Genomic DNA, 23,226 nt, shown 5'->3' with positions numbered 1-23,226 from the left:
GGCTCAAAAACAAGCAGGCAGACATTTACTGCACATGTGGACATAAATACACAGAAGGGGACGAGTATAAGGGGAGTACAACGAAGGCAAAAGGTGTGAGGCAACCGGACCCGGGTAAAAGGGGCTTAAAAGGCTCAGCCGTCCTTTCGGACAGAACACTTGGCTTGCTCACGCTGCCCTTTGCGATGGCAATGAGAGCAGATGCTTGAAGGGTTCGTGATAGGGTTGCCACCTTTCGTAGTGAAAAATACCGGCTGAGGGAGAGGAGGTGGAATAGAGAGAAAGGAGGAAAGGCTCACGGGAAAGGGAAGTGGGTGAGGGGTGGACTCTCACAGCGAGCGAGCGAGCGTGCTCGCTCAAGATAATACGAGGAAACGTATGTTCCTGGGTTTGGCTGTATCATTGATGCTAGAAATTGCTATAAACAGGCATGAACGCTACACTATAGATCGTATTGGAGCAACCGGATTGGACTGCCACTTACTTTGAAAAACACATCGACGCAGACAAACCCTTCTTTGCGGGCGGAGATCTCATGATGGTTGTATACGGCCTAAGTTCTAACTGGCTCGACACAGCCACCAACAGCTTTGCACGATCATTGATCTTGTCCCCTCAGAATACAAGACTTAATGAATAACAGTGATAATAATAATAATAATAATGAATAACTAAGAAAACTACTGGCGACTGCGGAGTTGGGTCTGTGCTCCAGATTTATTCAAGCTGTAGTGGAATGTTGAAGGGAAAACCCCGCAAAAGGCCCATATGAAAGGTCCTGAGCCACAAATAACCGGCCGTGCCGGTATAATACCGGCCTGGTGGCAACCCTAGTTCGTGATAAGGCGTGTCTACATTTCAGCGAGGGTTTTGTGTCAGAAAGATTGGGGTGCAATTAGTGCAAGAATTTAGGTGAGAACAGAGTATACGTTGCTCTCTTCGGATCCGCACCAGCTTGCTTGCCTCCTCCTTCTTTGTTCTTCGAGGAGTGGATGCTTGCGGAGACGGAGCCACGCCAGCAACATAAAGTCCTCGGCTTCGGCTGCCGTGTACGTTGCGCGCTCGGTGAACTCGTTCTGCACGCTCCAACGCGTTGTTCGGCACGAAATCCAGCCCCTGAAATTCACAAACTTTTGAGAAACGAAACAAAGTTTTCCCCTAACGTGTGCGTCACATCTTTACAAGGAAATATCGGCATCGTGTTGTTTGTCTCCCAACCCTTCCTCACCGCCGAAGCAAAACCAAATCAAGAGGGAGAAGGGGAACAAAGGCAGTCAAGTTGGGTTATAAGAAACTCGTTGGACGCTCCTTTTTTCACATCCTGTTTGCGCGCAGAAGCTGCCGAATTACTGGTATTTTTATTTGCATGCGTATCTGTATCTATATCGATGTAATATCGATATCTTTATCGATAAATATCAAGGCGAATATCGATATTTTAAAAGTATCTATAACATCGCATGCATAAAATATCGATAATATCGATAAGAATATCGATATCGTTCCATCCCTCCTCCGCCTCCTCCAAGGGGAAACCCGTAGCTGAAGTTCATGGAGGTCGTACAGCGCATTTTCCGCTGTATCCAAATGACCCTCCTTCCCGTCCACGAAACTACATTCATGTCACAATTGATGGTCAGCCTTCATCGGCGCTCATTCACACTGGCTCTTCTGTTTCGGTTTTGTCCTTAGCAATGTGCAAGAGATTACGAAAAGTTAGTTTTCCAGTGGAACATGGCTAAACTCAGCTTTTAATACGGTTGCCCAAATTGCTGACTCGTGCTCTGCACGTAGGGGCCGCGGAAAGGGGTTGGGTTACAGGGGTTACTGTAGACCCCCTGAATTTGTGAAGGGGTCGTAAAATTCCCATGGAGGTGGGGCGCTAGAGTGTTTTCTCAGGCGCCGCATGCGAATAAAATGCAATAAATCCTTTTCCTGAATAGATCAAATTGCCAGCATAGTCAAGGTAAGGTAATGAGGTAATGGTACAAGGCTTTGCCGATTGATGAGGTAGAACTCACGACGACATCACCTGAAAGTGTTCACGGGTTCCAGGATGTTTCACACAACTCTGTCTCAAGTGTGTCATGAGCTGTAGAATCGAAAGCTGCACCCTGCAGCGCGGCACATACAGTTCTAGGCTCTCTGGTTCTGGTGCTTGGTGACCGCCTTCGGAAGAGCCGCCACAGAAAAGACACAGAACCAAGAAAGAGCCGATGTTGTAAGCAAATAATGCAAATATACATTCATTCCATACAAGACGAAAAAAAAAAGCACTTGCCACTTTTTGTCATTCAGGCTGCCTCGATTTTTTGGAACCCGGGCATGAATTGGTGGTGGCGGTGGAAGGGGACGGTTGGGATCTGAGGTCCCCCGCTGCCCCTGACTGCACCTGTGACAATTTCTGGCGTGTGCTACCCTGTGGAATTTCGGGTACTCCCGACGGCTTCTGACGATGTCATATTAGGTTGTGACTATCTGGAGGAGAACAAGGCCGTTATGGACCATGCTCACAGCGAGGTAACCAGTAGAACCATCGTATTCGACTGCTCTGAGACCTGCGACGCCTCTGAATTAGATGTGACTGAAGACATCGTGCTTGTTCCACATGCTACTTCGTTTGTAGTGGTCTCCCCATCCGTAACGCTGTCGGTGCCCGACATGGTCTTGTCACGAAAGCAAGATGCGCCGCGCAAAGGTCTCGTTGGTCCATTCTGCGTATCGCCTGTGGGTAACGGGAACACGTTGTTTCCCCTAATTAATACACTGCCGGAATCTGTGCTTTTACAACGTAGCTTCGTTGTTTCCACCTACGTGCCCATGCATTCTGATATCGTATACGCTGTTCAAGACACACCAGAAGATACCCCAGTGTCCTTGCCTCAGCTTGAAGATAAGTTTCTCAACAAGATGGTGTCAAGTTTCTCTTGAAGACGTAAGAAGACCCGAAGTCGTGTCACTTCTACGGAAATATGCCGATTTGCTTGACATTGACCAATCTCCTCTTGGTGTTGCTCGTAACGCAGAGCATACTGTCGACACGGGAGACGATACGCCTCTTCGTCAAAGACCGTACCGGGTATGTTTCATGCGTTGAAAGAGAGTAGATTGAAAACGAGGTTCCGCAAATGTTGTCATCCAACAGCCTTCAAGCCCCTGGTCCTCCCCTGTTGCATTAGTACCGAAAAGGGGTGGACAAAGAGTGGACGTGAATGGGCAAACTACAATGCACGAAGCTCGCTCACGGGCAGTGATGGCGATGACGGCCCGATGTGGTGCAGAGGTGACATAAGCTTTAACACTCCCCGCCGCAAACAAACTGGCGACAGGCTATCGGGGGCTTCAGAGCCGTCTAGCGTCATGTCTCTTCGCACCACACGTTTTGTTCAGTGTATATCTGTGCTTTGTCCTTCGAACTCGACGGGGGAAACGCCAGCGGGTTTCAAAACCGACGCGCAAGTCTCTGTCGTTGAGATCCTTCGTGATCGTCAGGATCGGACGGTTCCACCCAGTGGCGTCACTAGGGTATGCGTCATCCGGTGCGGGAGCTCCGTCACCCCCCACCCCCACCCCCCTCCGGAATAATGTGTCCCTTCCCATCCGAGGCGATACACGATAAATGCAGTATCATATCGTACGCAGAAAAAAATGACATGCTCGCCGAGGGCTTCTTATGTTGTTTTTGGCGTCACTTCGCTACCGAAAAAGAGGGGAGGAGGCGGTACTGGTGGAGCACGTCACCCCCTTCTGTCGCATCGCCCGGTGCGGACCGCAGCCCCCGCACCACCCTGGTGACGCCACTGGTTCCACCTTGCTGCTATAGTCTGCGACAAGACTATCCAGGTGATCCATTGAAGTGGCCAGGTCTCTGGAGAAATTGTTGAGAAATATCTCGCTATTCGGCGACATCCATTCATCCTGTTCTGGAGGAATGTTTTCCGAATGGGACTGCACTGTCGCAATGATTTCTCCTTCCGAAACGCTAACTTGGTTCAGGGACCTATCTTCGTCACCGTCTTTCTCAAACCTTCTGATGGGACGGCAGTCTTTCAGGAAGACGTCTAGGCCCTCTTTGAGAAACTTGAAGTCGCATCGATGTGCTGGACATTACTGCTTCTCTGGACGTCATCCTGGTGAGGTGACGCAATCGGACTGCCCTCTGGACCACCTGATGGCGGCTCCTCTGAGGTGCGCGAATAACTCATCCCTGAGCTCGTCTTTCACGAGATTCCTTGAGCTCTCGGGCTTCACGCCCTCCAGACTCTGTTGCTCGTCATCTTGAATTACCTCTGCGTTCATTTCAGACACAGGGGGACCTGCTTCACTCTCTCCACTCCTGGGAAAGTCCGTCTGGACTCCTCTGGAAGTTCTCCCACTGACAGCGAAGTCTTCGGACACCGAGATCAGCGGTGTACCATCATATGGCTTGTTGATTCCCATGTAAACCACTCGTCCGACAGGTTCACCGTGATGATCCGATCACCTTCGTTTTCGGACAGATTTTCGGCGAGTTGAGTGAACGTGTCTTTCACTTTTTCTCCACTTTCTTCGACGACATCGGTTCTGTCGAGGTCGATGTCCTCCTGAACTTCCTCGTAGACAGCTCCAAGTTTCGATGGAATGGGCTTCACTGGGAACTGTACCGACATTTGTCTTAAAAAAGTCTGAGGGAAAAGCAAGGGAAAAGACCCAGACGGCACAGCCGGCGCCTGGATTCAAACCAGTCTCCTCTCAGTCCCGGCGTGGAATGCAATCATCGTAGCCACTCTACAGGCCACGGGAGCTGGTTCCTGTCACTAAGATGATGACTCCACCGCCCATTTCAGCGATTCTGCCGGCCAATCATGAACGGAACGCGCATGTAACGACTACATACGGGGAACGGAGGATCAGGAACCTATTATTAGTCGAGGGCGGAGGAATCGATAAGGACAATCGGATGCAGCAGACGGTGCGCCATAGTAGCTCGCGTGTCATCCGCCAGGTGCGCACGTGTTCGCGCAAGGGCACGAGGGTGGCGATGTCAACAGCTAGTTGGGCAGACAGGCGTTCGGACGCTGGGTATAATAAGATAATTAAGTCATCTCTGCGCGCGGCACTTTTATTCTTTCTTTTTTTTTTCACATTGTCTTCGATTTGGCCATTTGGCCAGTAAAGGTGGTGGTGGTGAAAGGAGTCGCCGCTGTCGGCCTCACAGAGGTTTGCAACGTCACGACTAACGCCCTGGGGGAAATATGCGTCCTGGGCAGACTTCTAAGGAAACTGTGCCGACATATGTCTGAAAGCGTCTGAGGAAAACACAGGAAAAACCCCAGATAGCACAGCCGGCACCCGGAGTCGAACCCCGGTACCTCCCAGTCTCGAAGTAAAGAAAGCGTCTGTTTTGATAGTGTTTTCAGTTTGGTGTGCCAGACAAGAAAAACGAAGGCTGTCGGGCGCAGGGCGCATGAATACTAGCTCCCTCTGTGTACACTTAGTCGCTCTTGTGCCATAAAGCACCGAAACACCACCTTCTGTGTACAGAGCGGGAGCTAGCATTCAGACACCCTAGTCGGGCGATTCCTCTCCGATGTGGCATACTTCTACCTGCCTCTGTAACATCAGCCGTACGTTATTTAGGCGTAAGATACTGACGAGCGTTCTAGCCCGTGTCACTATACCCGAATCACACGGGTACGGAAAATGATATCCCCCTAATGGCATTCGGGTCTCGAATAACATTATTTACGAAGCTCGTGCCACGTGCCGCGAACACAGGCTGTCCAGGGGATAAAGATCGCATAGAGTTAATACGTGTAATAGCAGAGGGGTTAATAGGTAATAGATCTCTTTTTTTTCCTCGCGTACCGCACTGATAAGACGCCTCTTAGCCACACACATGCATCTGTAATTTCAGTACACACGTTGGGTTGCTAGAATTTCTGCACTTTCCGCTATGTCTATATGCCCTGCTAAAGTGTCAGAGTTGATAGGTTCTCTAACCTACAGTAGGCCTGATGGGAATTAATCCTGGCTGATGTTGTTTTGTAAAAATGTAAGAAGCGGTCTACTGCTCTCCAGCGCATTTCGGTGAATTTATCTATTTATCAGTTAACATATGCGCATTTACGGCGGTTAATCTCAACCACCAACTCAGATACCTCCTATGTATTTGAGGTTGTATGCACTCCTTTTCTCTTCCCCCATTTTCCTTTTTTTTTAATAGCAAGCCGACCTTCGTCGAGCCCCTTCTTCTCTTCTTCTTCTTCTTCTTTTTTTTTATTATCGTGGCCGTCTCTCAACCTAAACCATGGATTATCAATTATCGTTCGTCTTTGTATTAGGTTCGTTCGTTGAAAATTAACGTAAATGCACAAAACCAAACCGCTATAAGGGTTTAAAAAACCTGAAATGAGCAACAAAAAAAAAAAAGAGAAATAGAGAGACAGAGAGAGAGAGAGAGAAAAAAAGAGAAAACACTCGCATTTATTTTCCGAATATTGTACACTATCAAAAGGACTAAAGATGCAATCATATACGAGACCGATATTCGCTCGTTTGTGCTGTCTCAAGTTTTCCTCGAGTTGTCCGACAAAAGACTTTCCAGACAGTAGTCGGTAATACGTAAGACAGTAACACATACTAACCCCCAGTCTGCCGGACTTTTCTCCATCTGTACTCTCTTCATCTGTCTGTGTACCGCTCATGGCCGCAGTTGCTTCGTGGTGATAACACACACACACACACAAATGGGGCCGCTTTCTGTTGAAGAGGTCCGGCCGAGGTTTTGTGCGTCGAATTCAACTTGGTAGCATTTAATTTAACTTTATTTTATGAAGTCATATGTAATAACTAATTCGTTATTAAAATTAAATTAGTTACGTCAGTGTAATTTATTTAATTCACGTCAGGAAACCGTGACGCCGTGGTCTCCCTTCAAACCCGCCTAAGCGGTGGAGGAAGGCAAATGGGAGCCGGTCCCTCATATACCGGAGAGGGGCCCGTTGATAACGCGGTCCGCCCCCGGGTGGGCCGTGTCTTTGAACGGCGCGGCCGATAAGAAGGTCGTCGGGGCAGTACCGCTTGCGGTGCTGTTCCTGGAAAGAATTTTTCTTTCGCTACTTAAGCGACCGCAAGGACTTAAGTCAATTTAATTCAACCTTTATTTTCCTGTTCACTGACGGGTGGGACGGCGAAATAAAGCGCCACAGAGCCGCTTGACGAATTCTGCGTCAAAATAAAAAAGAGAGAGAAAGAGAGAGAAAACTCACTATGACGTAACGCACGTAGGGTATGTAGGATCGTGATTGAGCAATTAGCGATGCACCGAAGCAACCCCGAGGCTTTCTCGCTTTCTTTTCTCCATAGAAGGAGCCGTGGTCGATGTTTGTTTGCTTCCATTGAACGCGTCTTTCAAGAGTTGTCTTGCTTAGGCACCGAGAGTATTGATCAACTTGAAGTGATGTTGTTCGATGTCTCCACCTGCATCCACTTGGTCACGTCTCCTGAAACGAGAAAGAGCCAATCAGTAAGGCTAAAAATTAGTGCAAAAGCTGCGGTCGAGTAGACGTGACTTTGGAGTAGCAACGATAATATTGGGCATTGACGTTGTCGGAGTCGCATAACTAACATTTTTTTAAACTTTTAATTCAACTTAACTAACATTGTGGGACGGGTTGAGCATCATCATCATCATCATCTTCGTTGCCGTCATTCTGTTTCTTGCTCGTGCTCGCTGCCTCAAAATATCTGTTTCACACTTCACAAAGAAACTAATACGGAACCTACATAAGAGTTCTTCCTGCTGTCCTCTCTCCACCTGTCTACATCTGTACGCCGTTCATAACCACAGTTGGTTCGGGCCCTAATATTCAATAAAAAAAACATGAATAATAATAATAAATAATAAAACTGTTCGGAGTCCCATTAACGTACACGTGCCGTAAGGTAGCTTCCTCTCACCTTCCGCAGACACCCGATATTATCCCTTTATCCCCCATTTCCCAATATACAAAGATCCGCCAACATTAAGTGCAGTCTGCAGCTCGTATTCCCGCCAAGCTGAAAGAAGTCAGTGTCAAGATTCCAGTCTCTGAACACATCCACCCACGCATGGTATGGATGCCGTTACGGTTTGTTCAGCGGACCCTCATGCTGTCCACGTCTGCAAGTTAATTTGCCCAGGCCCCCCCTGTACGCGCTCTTCGCTCATCGATTCAGAAATCGATGATGCGATGAGGATTGTATCAGGAAATTAAGCCATCGTATAGCACGTACAGCTCTAGGGGGGCTGAACGCGGAGATGGTGGTAGTAATGAAATGGATAAGCGCAATTCTGGACCCCCACGGTCAGAGCATTATAGTCAACAACGGGTTGCACCCAAGCCCCCGTGTGTGTAATTGGAGATTCCTTCCTCTTCGTCTTCCGTTCACAGCTGCTTTCCCGCTCTTCTGACAACAATGAAGCTTCTTTCGTTCCCCTTTGTGTCGGAGGCTTTTTCCGTTCCACGTTGGATGGTTTCGCTCTGTGGATAGACTGTGTATATCCTCGTTTTTGGTTTGTATCTTGGTGCCTCGCAAAGTCTTCGTCTGCTCGCAGAATAATGGTGTTTCTCTTCCCCCCCTCTCTCTCTCACACACACTTTCTTCCCATTGGTGCAAACTAATATGCTCTTTGTCCGAAGGAATGGAGCCATTCTTCTTTTTTCGTGCTTCAATTATAATTTATTATCTCCTTTACCCCCCTCTCTCTCTCTCCTCTCCCTCTCCATTGACATTCTGTGCGCTTCCTTCATAACAGGCCGTCCTCTATTCTTTTTTCTATTGGATGCTTTCCCCCGCGCTTTCATTGTGAGCTTTGTCCTAATTGCTCCAGTGTTCGCTTTTTTTTTTCTGTTTAAACTATCCTCCGGCATCGGTCTCTGTTACTAGGCGTTATCAACTTCGCTGTCTCCATTGATTTCGCGCTATCGATCTGTAACACCGAGTTTTGCAGGGAAGTATTCGTTGATCAAATGCATGGGTGGGCCTAGCAAGGTCACGGGACGCAGGTGCGTTACTGGGTACTGCCTCGACGTCGTATTTCGTTCAGAACGGTGTTATAATTCGTACTTTAGCACTGTGCATTAAATTATAATACATTAAATTAGGAACGTTCTGAATTATACGTGTAACTGATTATAAACCACTACCCTTGGGCATTGTGTCATTCTGAGGGGAAAAGAGAGAGAGAGCAATTTTAGTCCTTTTAGCGACATGCATGGGCACAAAAGTTAGTCCCTTCCGAGACGTTGGGATTGCATTTCACGCTCTGTTCTAAAAGTCCTCTACACACACAATCCATGTGCGTGAATGAACATACTTTGAATTAAACGGTCAACCGTGATATGTCGAGTTATGTAAGATCTAGCGGCATGCATAGGGCACAATGTGCTAACTTTTTTTTTACTCAGTGTGCGTGGAAAATTAAGTTATTAAAGTTATATAGCCTTATTCCATTAAATTTACGAAGGGCACATATTTACGTACCCTGTTGCATTCAGGAAATCATTTGCGATGTTCAGTGACAATTTGCCGTCTGGGGAGTTAATTTCAGGGTTAGGGGAATAAAATGGGGAACGATCGTTGCATCTAGTCCCCTAGATTGCAATTATTCCTGCAACTTTTCCTGCACTGTTACTGACGTGGTTACACAGTTTCAGGCGTACCGCAAACGCAGTGTGGCAACCACGTGGTAGACGTACTGTCACGCGGCCCTCTGAAGCTACGGACGGACCTACACGGCGGTAGGCCCAATAAAACTGTCGCTTTAGTAGATCAAAACCAATTAGCTTATTAGCTCAAGCCAATTGGCTCAAGCAGGCGTTATAGAATTGTAAACCTATGTACAACGGCGAAGAAACTCCCCATTCCTCCAAATAAAGCTGTTGTTTTACATCTATGTTGAAAAAAAAGTTATTATTATTATTAAAATAGATTATTATCTGTGCTTAATTAAGTACCGTGTAAGTTGTTGTTATATTTGTGTGTTTTTCTCTTTTCCTGTCTAATTGTGTATCTAGTTGCTTTGCGTTGACTGCCTCCAGGCCCAGTGTCACAGGCCTCGCGGCTTAGGCGGGGCTGCTTTGTATCTTTACTTTAAAGACATGAAATGATAGAATTATTATTATTATTTATTATTATTATTATTAACCCGCATTATTCAAGCAACACAACCTCCCGTCAGTGAGTGGCACAAGTCTCATATTTCTTTCATGCTTGCAAGCATGGAAAGAATACCACGTCCCAGACATCATATCAACATCGCCCGTCTAACAGTTTCTGCAGTCCTAGTAGGAGAAGCGCCCGTGTGAATTGTGGAAAGGTTTCATGAGGAATGGCCCTTCTGTGTCGTCCCCGTGTGTGACTGCGAGCTTGACGGCTGCTGTCTGGCATAACAGGAATTTACGCCTAACCGCATCTCGACTCCAGGCGAGAGCAATATGTTCTCATTAGAGTGTCAGCTGCGCGCGCATTCATGTTTGTCTCGCGCGCGCGTCCTCGTGAAGCAGCGCGCGAATAAATGACAAATAGCGCGAATTATATGTAACGCGTTGATAGGTCTTTTCGTAGCTCCGTTACTGTTTTTAAACGGCGCATACAGAGCAAAAGAGCGCGGGGAAAGGAAAAACAAGCTCGACACTAACCGAAACAACGCGAATATAGCTCTTCGTGCGCTTCTTCCGGTACGAGCACTTGACGTCGCCATCAGAGTGTTCTTTTTGCGGCTTGCCCTTCCTTCAAAAGCTAGTTGAATTACGCGCGATTCGTTTTAAGAGACTTTAATGCTCGTAGGCATCGCGTGCTCTGGCGTCCCCCAATCATGTTGTTTACAATCATGGACATTTAAGCAGCGACATACTTTTTTCTCTTCTTCTTTCTCGTTCACCCTTCTCCGTTTTCTTCCCTTTCCTCTCCAGAAATGACACAGAAGCTTTCTAAAGATTTTAATACGTAAAAGCTTTCGCGTGGTCTACCACGCCAAAGTGTGCATTTTTTTAGTGTTCTACTACGTAGCACAATACAAAAAGCAACACTGAAACTTCCTCAGTTTAATATATACAAGCTTTCGCGTGGGGGACCACGCTTCCTCAGGCTTCATCGTCCCCCACGCGAAAAGTTGTATATACAGTCGACCCGCGTTTATCCGGACTGCTTCGCTTCCTATGAAAATGTCCGGATGTCCGGTATTTCACTTATCCGGGGAACCGGATAAGTGAAACACGAAAATCCAGAGTGATACTAAAAGGACATCTTTATTGACCATTACACATAAAACTATCGATTATCATCTGTTTAATTCTGATACACGCATCCAGTTCTTGCAAACCTTTGCGAATGGCATTGACTTGCGAAATATTGTTCTGTTGCCCGAAAAATAATAGGGCTCTTCTCAGTGCCGCCCACACATTTTCTACCGTCACAGCTAGTGCGTCCACGCTTTCATCATCAGATTCTTCTTGAACACTATCTGTCGGAAGCGACGACACTGCCGGAAGTGCCGACACTGACGATGTCGTCATCTATGATTGCAGCGCAGTGGTCCTCGTTGCGCACCTTCTCAGTCTGAAATGACCAGTCTGCTCAATGGATTACTTTGTGTAACGTGCAAAGTCGGAAAGTGAGAAAATTCTTCTTAGCAACACCGTGTTTGTGTCAGTACAAAGAAGATCACGATCAGGGTTCCCGATCTCGCTTGACTAGGTGTAGACCAAGTGACCTTCCTGGACAATGACCGGATAACTGAAGCCGATTGTTGGGTATTGGTCACTTCTGTTCCCTGGAATCCTCGTCGGAGTCCGGAAGCTGAAGTCCGGATAAACGAGGGCGAAATACATGGGGAGAAATCAGTCTCCATGCTTTTTTTGTCCGGATAGCGCAGGGTCCGGATAAACGCGGGTCGACTGTATTAAACTAGCTTCAGTGTTGCTTTTTGTATTGTGCTACATTTCATATCGGACTTGACTACCCCTGTTTCACCGAGATTCTGCTATCAGTGTTCTGCTACGCTCTAAAAACAGAACTTCACCGCATAGCACGTACTGCGCCAATCATTGTCGCCAACGATAGGGTTATCGCTTTTGATTCGAGGAGACTGGGAGGCGTACACCTTTTTGTGGCAATTACCATATATCCAAATTGCCACAAAAAGGTGTACGCCCCCCTCTCTCCTCGAATCAGAAGCGATAACCCTATCATTCGTGGCAATGGTTGGCGCAGAGCGTGCTATGCGGTGAAGCCCTGTTTTTAGAGTGTATACGGTGAGCTCTACAGCCATCTTTGGCATGACTCAACTTCTTCTTCTTCCAATGAAAAGACCTTTGTACCCACGTCTGCTTCCTTTTCCTCTCCAAGTCGGCTCTGCGTTTGACTGGCCTTTCCTCTTTTTTACCCGCCTTCGAGTAAACTTCCCTCCTCCCATACTTCCACGGCACGAATGTTGTATTGTAACTGTTTCATTCTTCATCATGCTTCGCCCAGTGCTATTTTTAAGTGTAGAGGTGAGTTTAAGAAGTAGTCAGTATTGTATGTTTAGTGTCTTTGTTTTGGAACATTATTTAACATTATTTGTTCATTTCTTCTCGCTCTAAAATCTAGCCCACTCCGGTATGTAATACCCCACATGGGGTTCCTTAATGTACCGGTAAATGAAATGAAATAACTTTTTAAAAAAATGAAGAAGTAACGGACTACTGCGGAGACAGATACCGCGGCATCGTTGAACTGATGCTGTTTGCTTAATACGTAAGCTGCATAATAACCTTCTCTCTTCCTACGCGCAGGAGATCGCCAGAATGAAATTTTAGCGGATGAAATCAGAGCTGCCGAGCTGATTTTCTTTAAAATACTGCAGTGCGACACTAACGCTGACTAGTAATGCGGGTCACGCAATCGATATCGGGTATCTGCGTCTCGAAAAGCGTAAATTACTTCGTTTTTTGCAATGAACTGGGAGAAAGAAAACGTGCGAGGTTGTGCGGTACTATTACGTGGCGACTAACACGCTATTATGGGTGTTGCTCCCACGTCGTTAGACCTCTGTACGCTACAGACGACTGTCAGTCAGTTGAGTGCACGTTTTCAATGAATTCGTTTCCTGGTTATCCTGAATATCCCATATTTGGGCATTCCTTTGGAAGGCGTCACCATTTGAAAGTTGGCTTCACCTAACATTGCTGGCAAGCCCACTTCAACGAACGCTTATTGTTGCGGAATTGTATGTTTGTAAAATTTTGCGGAACTTTTCATTTATTTGTGTTGCGGGAAAGCCAACTTCAACCTGACATCACAGACATTGTTTAATAATAAGTTAGGTTAGATTAGTGCGGCTGTGGCAGCTTGAATCTCCCTCCCAACCTTATTATCGAAGCAACTTTGTGGGCAAAGCAAGCTGCCATGGCCCTATTAACCTAACCTAACTTCACTAAACTAACCTAAGACATCATGGACTTTGTTTAGTGATGAGTTAGGTTAGTCTAGTGCGGCTATGGCAGCTTGCCTCGCCTTCCCAACTGCATTATCGAAGCGGCTTTTGGGGGCAAAGCAATCCGCCATGGCCCTGTTAGTCTAACCTAACTACACTAAACTAACTTAAATCATCATAGGCTTTGTTTAGTGATCAGTTAGGTTAGATTAGTGCGGTTATTGCAGCTTGCCTCGACCTCCCGACTTCATTATCGAAGCGGATTTTGGGGCAAAGCAAGCTGCCATGGCCCAATTAATCTAACCTAACTTCACTAAACTAACCCAAGACGACATCAACTTGGTTAGTACCAAAAAAAGGTGGAAAAAAGCTGTAAAATCACGCTAAACAGCGAGGAAACGAAGAGTTCAGCAATGCTCACGGTTAGTTGAAGTGGGCTTGTCCGCAGTACAGGGAAGTCATAGGTGAAGCCAACTTTCAAATAGTGACGCCTACCAAAGGAATGCCCATATTGGCACATCAGGTCGAAAATACGGAAACTTACAATACGCATGCGAAAGTGGAGGAAGAGAGAGAGGGAAATCCAATGCATAAACTGACGTTTTGGGGGCTATCGTACCCCCCCCCCCCCCCCCCGGATCCTCCACTGTATCATACTTTATTATTTCCAAAGTTGCGTTCACGACGTTCTTTCGGTTGGCGTTAGCGTTCGGCAAGGCAGCTTCACAAAACACTTGCAGCATGAGGAGAAGCCTACCTGCTGTGTGCATGTCAGTACTTTAAAGCTCGCTCCACCTAATACTTGCCAGCATAGGGACAAACCTACTTGCTATTTGCATGTCAGTGCCGTAAAGCTCGCTTCAGCCAACACTTGAGAGCGTGAGAAGCCGAGTTACAATTTCGACGTCAGTGCTGTGGAGCTCGCTTCACCTAACAGTGGCGAGCACGAAGGGAAACCTACGTTCTATTTGCATGTAAGTCCTGTGGAGCTTGCTTCGCCTAACACTTGGTAGAATGAGAAGTCTTTTTGTTATTTGTATGTTAGTTCCGTAAAGTTCACTTCACCTAACACTTATGCGCACGAGGGTGAGCCTACTTGCATGTTTGTTCTGCAAAGCGCGCTTTTGCTAAGGTTTGCAGGGTGATGTGAATCTTGTTTCCTTTTGCATATTGGCCCTGTGCAGCGGGCTTCACCCGAGGCCTTTGAGCGTGAGACGAAGCGTACGTTGTTTATTGTAAATTTTGTAAAGAGGGCTTAACTAATCGCTCGCAAGTGTGAGGCGAAGCCTACTTTCTGTTTGCCTCTTCATCCTTGCGCGCTTCACCTGGCGAGTGAGGAAAAGCCGACTTCCAGAATGCCCCCAACCTGAAGAACGCCGTGTTTATTGTGCTTCAGAACGTCAAACGACTTCCCCTGAAAAAGACGAAATTCATCATATCAAAATTATTATTATATAAACGACATTACCCAAACATGTAAGCACGCTAAGCTAGTTATCTATGCCAATGACACCACGCCCCTTTTTTTAGGTGCAAACGCTTAAACTATAATCGCAATGACGAATGAGCACTTGCTTAGTCTCTATTAGTGGACAGTAAATAACACGTTAAAGATTAATGTCGACAAAACAAAAGCCATTATTTTTAGGCAAAGAAAAAAAAAAGCGAATAGTAGTGAATCCAACAGTGAAGATAGGAGACGACACAATTGAGCTAGTTAGCAGCCAGAAAGTGCTTGGTGTTTGGTTTCAGAATAATCTTACCTGGGATGAACATGTTGAACACATACAAATTGTTGAAAGCAGTAGGTATACTCAATAAAAATCGGTATATGTGCCCAGAAACATACAAGTACTTCTCTATAATGCCTTATTTCAATAATATGTAAACTATTACAGTTTCGTCTGGACTACTACAGCAGGTCCTACAGCAGTAGTTCCTATAGCATTGTGGTGTTGTACCCAAGTTGCATCTAGTGTTAGAAAGGGAGCCAGAACCGTGTCAAGCTGCAGTACGCAGCTTTTTACTCAGAGCTTCCCACGTCAGGACTGATGTGAATAAACGATTCATTCATTCATTCATTCATTCATTCATCGTGCGAAACAGGGAACGAAACAATTGATGAACAGTCATAACCAAGGAACGCAGGTAACTGATGAACGTGAGAGAGAGAAAAGCATTTCGTTTAGTAATTGGAACGGCATTACCCGAGCACAACTAAATAAATGGTAAAGACGGACAGAGAAATCCAAATATGGTCGCCAGAAGTTACCCTTCTAATGATCTGGGCAAAAACAGTTTGGGGAGCCAGCCACGTGGAAACGGTGGCCCTAATGAGTTTGCCTTTGTTTGCTGACGTTGTCTTCGGTGGGTGATTGGAAAGGGATAAAGAGGGTGAATTCAGAAAGGACATAGAGGTTCTGTATGGGCGCGTTCACTTATGGGCTCTTATGATTATGCCACGTATGAACTGCGTGACTTGAAAGAGTTCTGTGCCAGAGCGGAAAACGAACGTTGCGGAATTGAGCTCTCCTTTTATTAAAGTTGGAGACACATTGTTGTCTGGTAGCAGGAGGTTGATTGGATAGTTTGAACGGAGGTGTTCGTAGTTGCATATATTTCGTGTGCTAGCGGAAAACCATTTCTTGCGAATTCGTATAGTCTGATGAATGAAGCCCCCTTTGCAATTCGCCGGCAAGCCGTGCCAGCGTAACGTAGAGTTTAGCACACTAGACCGGCAGTCAAGAGGTGCCCCAAGCAGCACAATGTACTGAAAGTCGAGTGCAATAGTAGTGGACGGTATGTGTCTTATCAATATTCCTTAGGTTCAAGAGTCTGTTCAAGGTCTTCCACCTACCCGTCCACCCCTATTGCACTCGACTTTCAGTACAATGTGTTGCTTGGGCTACCGCTGTCTAGCTTTTTCGACGATACGTGAAGGCCGTGGTACACGTCACGCGCAATGTGTCACGTGCCCACCTTTTTTAATTTCCCGCCACTCGTTAGCTTGTAACGAGCGTAACGACGATGAAGCGATTAAGCCCCCAGATCTTTCCGAATAAGATCAGATAGCGCTGACCATTCGATCGCAGTGAACACTTGCTCTCACTGTGGCAGAGAACTGATTTGATACGCTCTGGACGATAAAATGTGGGCCGTTCAAAAACCTGTGACTGTCCATAGTGCAACCGCATACAGGGGTGACTGGCTGCACTGGACGCACTCTTTCAGAAGACAAAGGGCTTGTACTGGTATGGCTCCTCCGTACGGATTCTGAAGTGGAAGGAATGCGAGGAAACCTTCAGTAACCTCTGGCCCCAAAGTCACTCGCTTTGGGATAATTTGGGGCAGGGGAACACTGTAATAGGAGCCTTGTTCGTGTTCAAATGTTTGTGGGACACGAAAAATTACTGATAAAGTGCACAGGTGACACTTTGCAGGTCGAACTTATGACCTCTGGGAAAGTATTACACCTTCAAAAGTATTACATGTAATACCTCGTTTTGTGTATTATAATACATAATACAAATACTCAAAAGTATTACAGTAATAGTATTATAATACAAAGTATTACGATTACTGCCCATCCCTGCTGTGGTGGTTACACAATTTCGGCGTACCGCAAACACAGTCTGCTGAACATGTGGGGGCGGCAGTAGTGTCACGTGTTCTTGGAGAACCACCCTACAAATTTATCGCTTCAATGCGCTATGACCCGTATCGCTCACGCGTTGAAATAGGCAAGCCATTAGGCATTTTCATGCAGCGCAAGGTTACTAATACCGCATGATTATTTTTAGATCTTGCGGGGTATATTTCCTTTTCCGGCTGGCAACCCCTGTAGGAACTTAATCGGCGTAGAGTGACACAGGCGACTGGGGTGTTTGAAACGGCACAATGCGGTCATCATTTCGGTCGCCTTTATAAACTGCCGTGTTCCGCATTAATTCCACATATCCTATTGCTTTCGAGTTGGCAAAGTGCCTTCTATCGGAAGTGCAGACAAACAACGAGCGTAAAACACACACACACACACACAAAAAGAACACGCAATCTACGCGCAGACTGCCGATGACCACCTAACGACGGCTTCCGGCAACAATGTTGTGCGACTGGAAGCGGTATTCCGGGCGGTGCAGTCCTGTAAAAGATGCTCTACAGCACAAAAGTACAGAACTGTGGAGAGGCCAACTTTAAGTGCGTCCGACCTCCCTGCTTTTCCTTTTCCCTTTTTTTCCCTGTCTCTCTCTCTCTCTCTTCTCTCTCTCTCCTCGTTACTCTTTTCTTTTGCCGATATAGTACCACCGAACGACGCTGACGCCTTTATTCGTGAACACGGAGAAAAAGTCAGATGCATCTAATGTAGTGCGGTGTATAGTCACACACCAGCTCCGGTGGCGCAGCGGTAACGCGTGCGCTTGGAGACTGGGAGGTCCGCGGTTCGAATCCGCGGGCCGGCTGTGCCGTCTGGGGTTTTTCCTGGGTTTCCCTCAGATGTGTAATAGGCGTATGCCGGCACAGTTCCCCTGAAGTCGGCCCATGGACGCAGCTATCCTCCCCCCGAGCGGATTCCGCTCGGTCTTCCACTTCACCCTTTCTTTTCCTCCTCTCCACCACCTTTCCCTTCCCGAGAAACATGCCGCCTAATCAGGCAGGCAGACCTCTCGGGCTCCTCCCAACGACACTCCTCCTCCTGTATAGTCACACCCTAAAGTGCAGTAGGTTTGTTTCTGTTCTGTTGAGCTACAGGACTGTAGGGTGCTTGTTTTGACGTAACAAGCTTGCCAAGCGTGATACACCGATGAAAGCTGACGTATTTTTTCAGGGGTCTGATTATTAAGATGGCCATGCATTGAAGCATTATACTACACAACGATTTCATGTTACAAGCACGACCATACGAATTTGAGCAACACCATTACCCCCGGGGGGCTAAGGGCATGCTTTCATGCTTCGAAACACCGTTCACGACACTGGCCGGGGGCAAGGGCAGTCTCTTATTGTCTATGACGCCACATGCTTTTATTAATTTGCTGTCGTGGTGATGATGACGATGAACAAGAAAAACATGACCGGCGTGAGTTGCGACAAGATTGTCCTGGATCCCCAACATCCGCAGACTGGATTTACTACGGGAAATGCAGATAAGAAAATAAATTAGATGAAAAGAAAATAAGAAACAAATAGAAGGAAAAGAAGTAGAGAACAATGGGAGAGAGGGAGTTCATCACTGATGAGAATCACCAGGAAAAAAAGCACATGCACCGCACGACACTTGTACACGAATGATCGCACCACGTAAGTCAGACTTCAATGATCAGGCTATTACACTCTAAAAAGAAGAGTAATTTTACTCCTTTTGGGAACTAAACGCATTGCCACAAAAAATAGTCCCTTTCGGGAGTAAATGAATGTCACAGAGTGGAGATTGCGTTTCACGCTCTGTTCTAAGAGTTCCAGGTACATAATTCGCGTGCATGCATGAAAATACTTTGAAGCAAATCGTCAACCGTGATATATCGAGTGATATAAAATCCTGCGACATACATAAATTTGCGAACAAAGAAGCGCTAACTGTTTCTTACTCTGTGTGGATAGAAAACAGCTGAGATGGCTGAGTCATGCAGCCTTTCGCCATCAAATTGGCCAAGGGCACATATTTACGTAGACTGTTACATTAGGAAGACAATTCGTGAAGTTCAGAGACTATTAGCAGACCTGGGGAGTAAATGTCGGGGTTAGGAGACTAAAATAGGGAGTAATTGCCGTCTAGGGAACTAAAAGCTGCAATTACTCGTTTCAATCCTGTTTTTTTATTCTTCTTATTCTTCTTAGAGTATATACCGTTGTTTGTTGTTTTCAACCGTCCACTGTTGACGATAGTTTTTCGTCCACTGTCAATTTCACGTTCTTAGCGTCGCACCGATCTCACACGTAATCTTCAACCGGTGACAAACAACAACAACAGTTTATCCCCTGCGTCTTTCCTTTCTAACCAACGCACACTCGATTGGTCGGAGAGAGAAAACCGATAGTAAAAAGAGAAAGAATGGCCGTCTGTAACAATACGGATGGCACCCTATTGGTCTTCGACCTGCGCTGCTGCTGCTTCCTATTGTTTGTCCCACGTTTCGGAATAGCAATGGTTGTTTATGGCATCCCTGTCGACTTTATCGTGGGCCGTCTTCTCCGCCTGGAAAGCCGGCAGAGAGATGAAGCTCGCCGAATTGTGTTCGCCAAGCTCCATTCTGTCTGCAACTGTGTGGGACAGATCAATAGTTCGTTATTTTCTCTTCATCCGACGTACAGACCCATTAGTCGTTTATCGGACGATATGTTCGGTTCGCTCGTCGAGGGACAGGGAGCAGCTTAACGGAAGATACGAGAAAATTAACTTTGTTTGTTTAATTATGTTTGTTTGCGTGAGGATACCTGCTCCTGCGTGCCTGTGTAATGAGTGTCTTTTATACTCTGCAGCGCTTAGCAGAAAGCTTTCTATGGAACACGAAGACAAAGCTAGCGAGTGGTACAAATTACTCAACACTGACTTTGTTAAGTGGGAGAGTGTATTTTAGTCGGTTCCTTTTTAGGTGACGGGCGATTAAGCTCCGCTTAAGTTGAGTGAAGTCTGAGTTGGGTTCGAAAGACATTATCTTTGACCCGTTGAAGCCTGAATTAACGTTAGATCTAAGAACTCGTGCAAATTACGGAAGCTGGCGCTTTTTAACGCAGTTTATAACGCCCCATGCATAGCACTGATAGCGGAAGTGACATGTAAGTGTGGCTAATTTTGTGAATGACCCAAGCAGCAAGCAACCGAAGTGGAATGTACCTCTGAGGGTCTTTTTTCCTTAGACCGCTATCACCATCATTATCATCAGAGCAAGCATGCGTCCGCCGAATTTCGCTACAAATTCCTACGGATTTGGCTACGACGTCCGCGCACCAAGGATATTGCAGCTTGTTTGGAGCGAAATTACACAAAACACCATTCTATGGTCAAATATTTAAGTCCCCAAACGCTTTAAGCTGGACAATAAGGCGTTCCTATTTTGCTTAAATATCATCCACGAGCTCGTTTTCTTATTTATGAGAGAGGCTACAAGTATTTTACCACTTTGCCTGTACAATCTCCGCCGCCCCGAACAGCGTGCACATAAGCCCAATGAGGCGCCATTGACGGAGAAGCCGCTGCATAATTAAAGCCCAGTTACCTAAGCCATGCATGCACGCACCGCTTGAGCCGTATTGTTGGGTGTGATACAGAATGAACCAAGCGTGACATTCACTAGGATTCGAGACATTGGCTTTTGCTTGTCCAGCGACGTTGAGGATTCCCGAAGTTCCGACGAGGCGGATGCAGTAGGCATAAAATTGATAAGTAGACTTTTATGTAGTCTAGATGTAATGACTTATGTTCGTCATAATTCAGTCGTGCCATCTACCTCCGTGGTAACGATAAATGGAAGATTCCACTCTTTTGGCACAAATTACGCGAATCAATCACATCGTCATAATCTATACTACAGTTGCTCAATCAACAACTCAGCAATAGTAGTACTCTAAATATACGTACTAAAAAAGATCATCGAACTTTCTTTGTTACCAAATAGAAATGTGATTTTTCATCGTCCCCAGTTATTGTACATTGTTATTATTTCCCGCGCTTGATATAAATAGTGATTGTTATCTTTTAGTTTGTACGTATAATACGTGACATGATGTATGCTGCTGAAACTTTTGGGCGGTAGAGCCTCCTCAAGTTACTTCTGGTAACTTTTAGCTCTGCTGTCCCACCATGTAATGTGGTAAACCAATAAACTGAATTGAATTGAATAATGGCACTTGACTAATGGCTGACTGAATGTACAGTATAGAGGGAGCTGGGCACTAGCCGAGCCATGCAGTCAGCGGATTTTACACATGTGAATTTACATACCTATTGACTGCACACGCCGACCATTACGTAACACGTCCCGCGAAGATAGTGGGAGACGTCCAACATCGCCCAGAATACAAGGTATCTGCAGTCACACTGTGCAGAAATGTCGCCAAATATTTCCCGGGCGCTCAGCTTAATTCGCTCAATCGCTTGCACGTCTAACGAGCGAACGAGTGGCGGGAAATTCAAAAAGGCGGGCACGTGACACATAGCGCGTGACGTATGCTACGCCCTTCACGTATCGCGCGAAGAGCGCCGTGCACGTGTTTTATCATGTGCCCTTCTCGACGAGTGCCCCGCCCCCCGTTAGCTGGTTACGTGACTGGTAATAGACAGACCAGCATTTAATCGCGGCCATGTCTGTTGTTGAGGGTAAGCAGAGGAAAACGCCTTCTTTCGATGTCACATCGAGGATGCCGACGGACGACAGAGCAAAGTTTGTCTTGTCCTCGGGGGAGGGAGGGAGGAGGAAAGAAAATTGTGATCGCATGTGATTAGTGCTTGAAAACAACAACAACAATTTTATTGTGAGATGATGAATGGGGAGTTTCATCGCCAGGGGGCGATAGTCTATCCCATTGCTGGTGGTGATGCGGGGAATGAATTAATGAGCCACTTCACAATGAGGATAGAAGTCCTATGGTATCCAGAAAGGTGAAGAGAGCTTTGAGGGCAGAGCGTCGGTGGGCTGAATGTGGCCAGGGACCAAGCAGTGCGTGCGCTTGTGAGAGCAGTGCTTGAAAAGATGCGGCTTTATCTACTCTTTTTGGAAGCTACAACAGGGGTGGGGGGGGGGTGGCACACACAGATTTAGAGGTTGATGTATAGGTGCGGTACTCTGCGCGATACCACCACCATCGTTACGCGTGATGGGAAGAGACTGACGTCGAGGTCGTGCGGACAGGGAGAGTGCGTTGTGTTCAGGAGGTTGCGTTCAACGCCCTTTATCTCATCGGCCACAAAATGTTCCGCTTTGCTTTGCAAACAACTGCCTCTCATTGATCATTGCGCAGATAACGCATCACTACAACGATATATACGTACACCTGGGTACATCTGGGGGTAGTCACTCTGCATGCCCACAACCTAAATGATGTTGCCCGCATGATGTCCAGTGACCGAGAAAGACCAGGCCTAGCGTGTGGCTCTTTATACCTTCCTCTTGTGTGCTCTGCAATCACGTCTATTTCCCCTGCATTGATGGTCTATTGCTTAGATCTTTTTTTTTTCGACACGTTCTTGGTTTCTTGGTGGCCTCCTGGTGTATTGAAAATCCTAATCAAACATGTAGCTTGCGTGACCACGTTGCTAATGGACGTATGGGCACCTAATGCACCTCAGGGAACGAAGAAGCGTTTCATCTGCATTTCTCTGTTTACTTTGGCATAGAACTCCTCTTCGCCACGTGAACGGTAACGACTGATGTGCACGAATGTGTTGCATGCAATATCTCTTCAATGCAATCTCTATACACAGGCATAAAATTGTTAATAACTGTGCGCTTTGGAATAAAATGTGCGTCGTATGTCGTTAGCGTCAGGGGACATCTGGCATGCTTGACTGTACTGCATTCGAAGAAAAAGAAAAGTGATTTTGGAGAGATAAAACTCGTAGACACAGGCAAGCTGGGGGATGAACTTTATGGGCTGCTGTGTTGTCTGTGTTTTTGCCCCGCTCAGGTTTGCCGTTATGGGGGTGATTATGGACCTTTTGGAAGGTAGATGCATTGCTTAAAAGTTTATGCGAAGCTTTGGGAGCATTTGCGGTGCTGAAGAGTAAATTCAAGCGTTAGGGCACGGAAATGGGAAGTCAAGCCTTAGGGCACGGAAATGGGAAGTAATTG

At 46.5% G+C, this 23,226-nt stretch overlaps 1 protein-coding gene across 3 annotated transcripts in view; it reads left to right on the top strand.

Moving 5' to 3' along the window:
- LOC135368626 (dopamine beta-hydroxylase-like) overlaps positions 1-23,226 on the top strand; it is a 352,228-nt gene that overhangs the window by 231,305 nt on the left and 97,697 nt on the right. The gene's annotated exons all lie outside the window — the stretch shown is intronic.

This window comes from Ornithodoros turicata, chromosome 9 (genome assembly GCF_037126465.1).
Source record: "Ornithodoros turicata isolate Travis chromosome 9, ASM3712646v1, whole genome shotgun sequence".
NCBI lineage: Eukaryota > Metazoa > Arthropoda > Arachnida > Ixodida > Argasidae > Ornithodoros > Ornithodoros turicata.
Note: the sequence above shows the minus strand (reverse complement) of the source record. Positions and strands in the feature narration are given on the sequence as shown.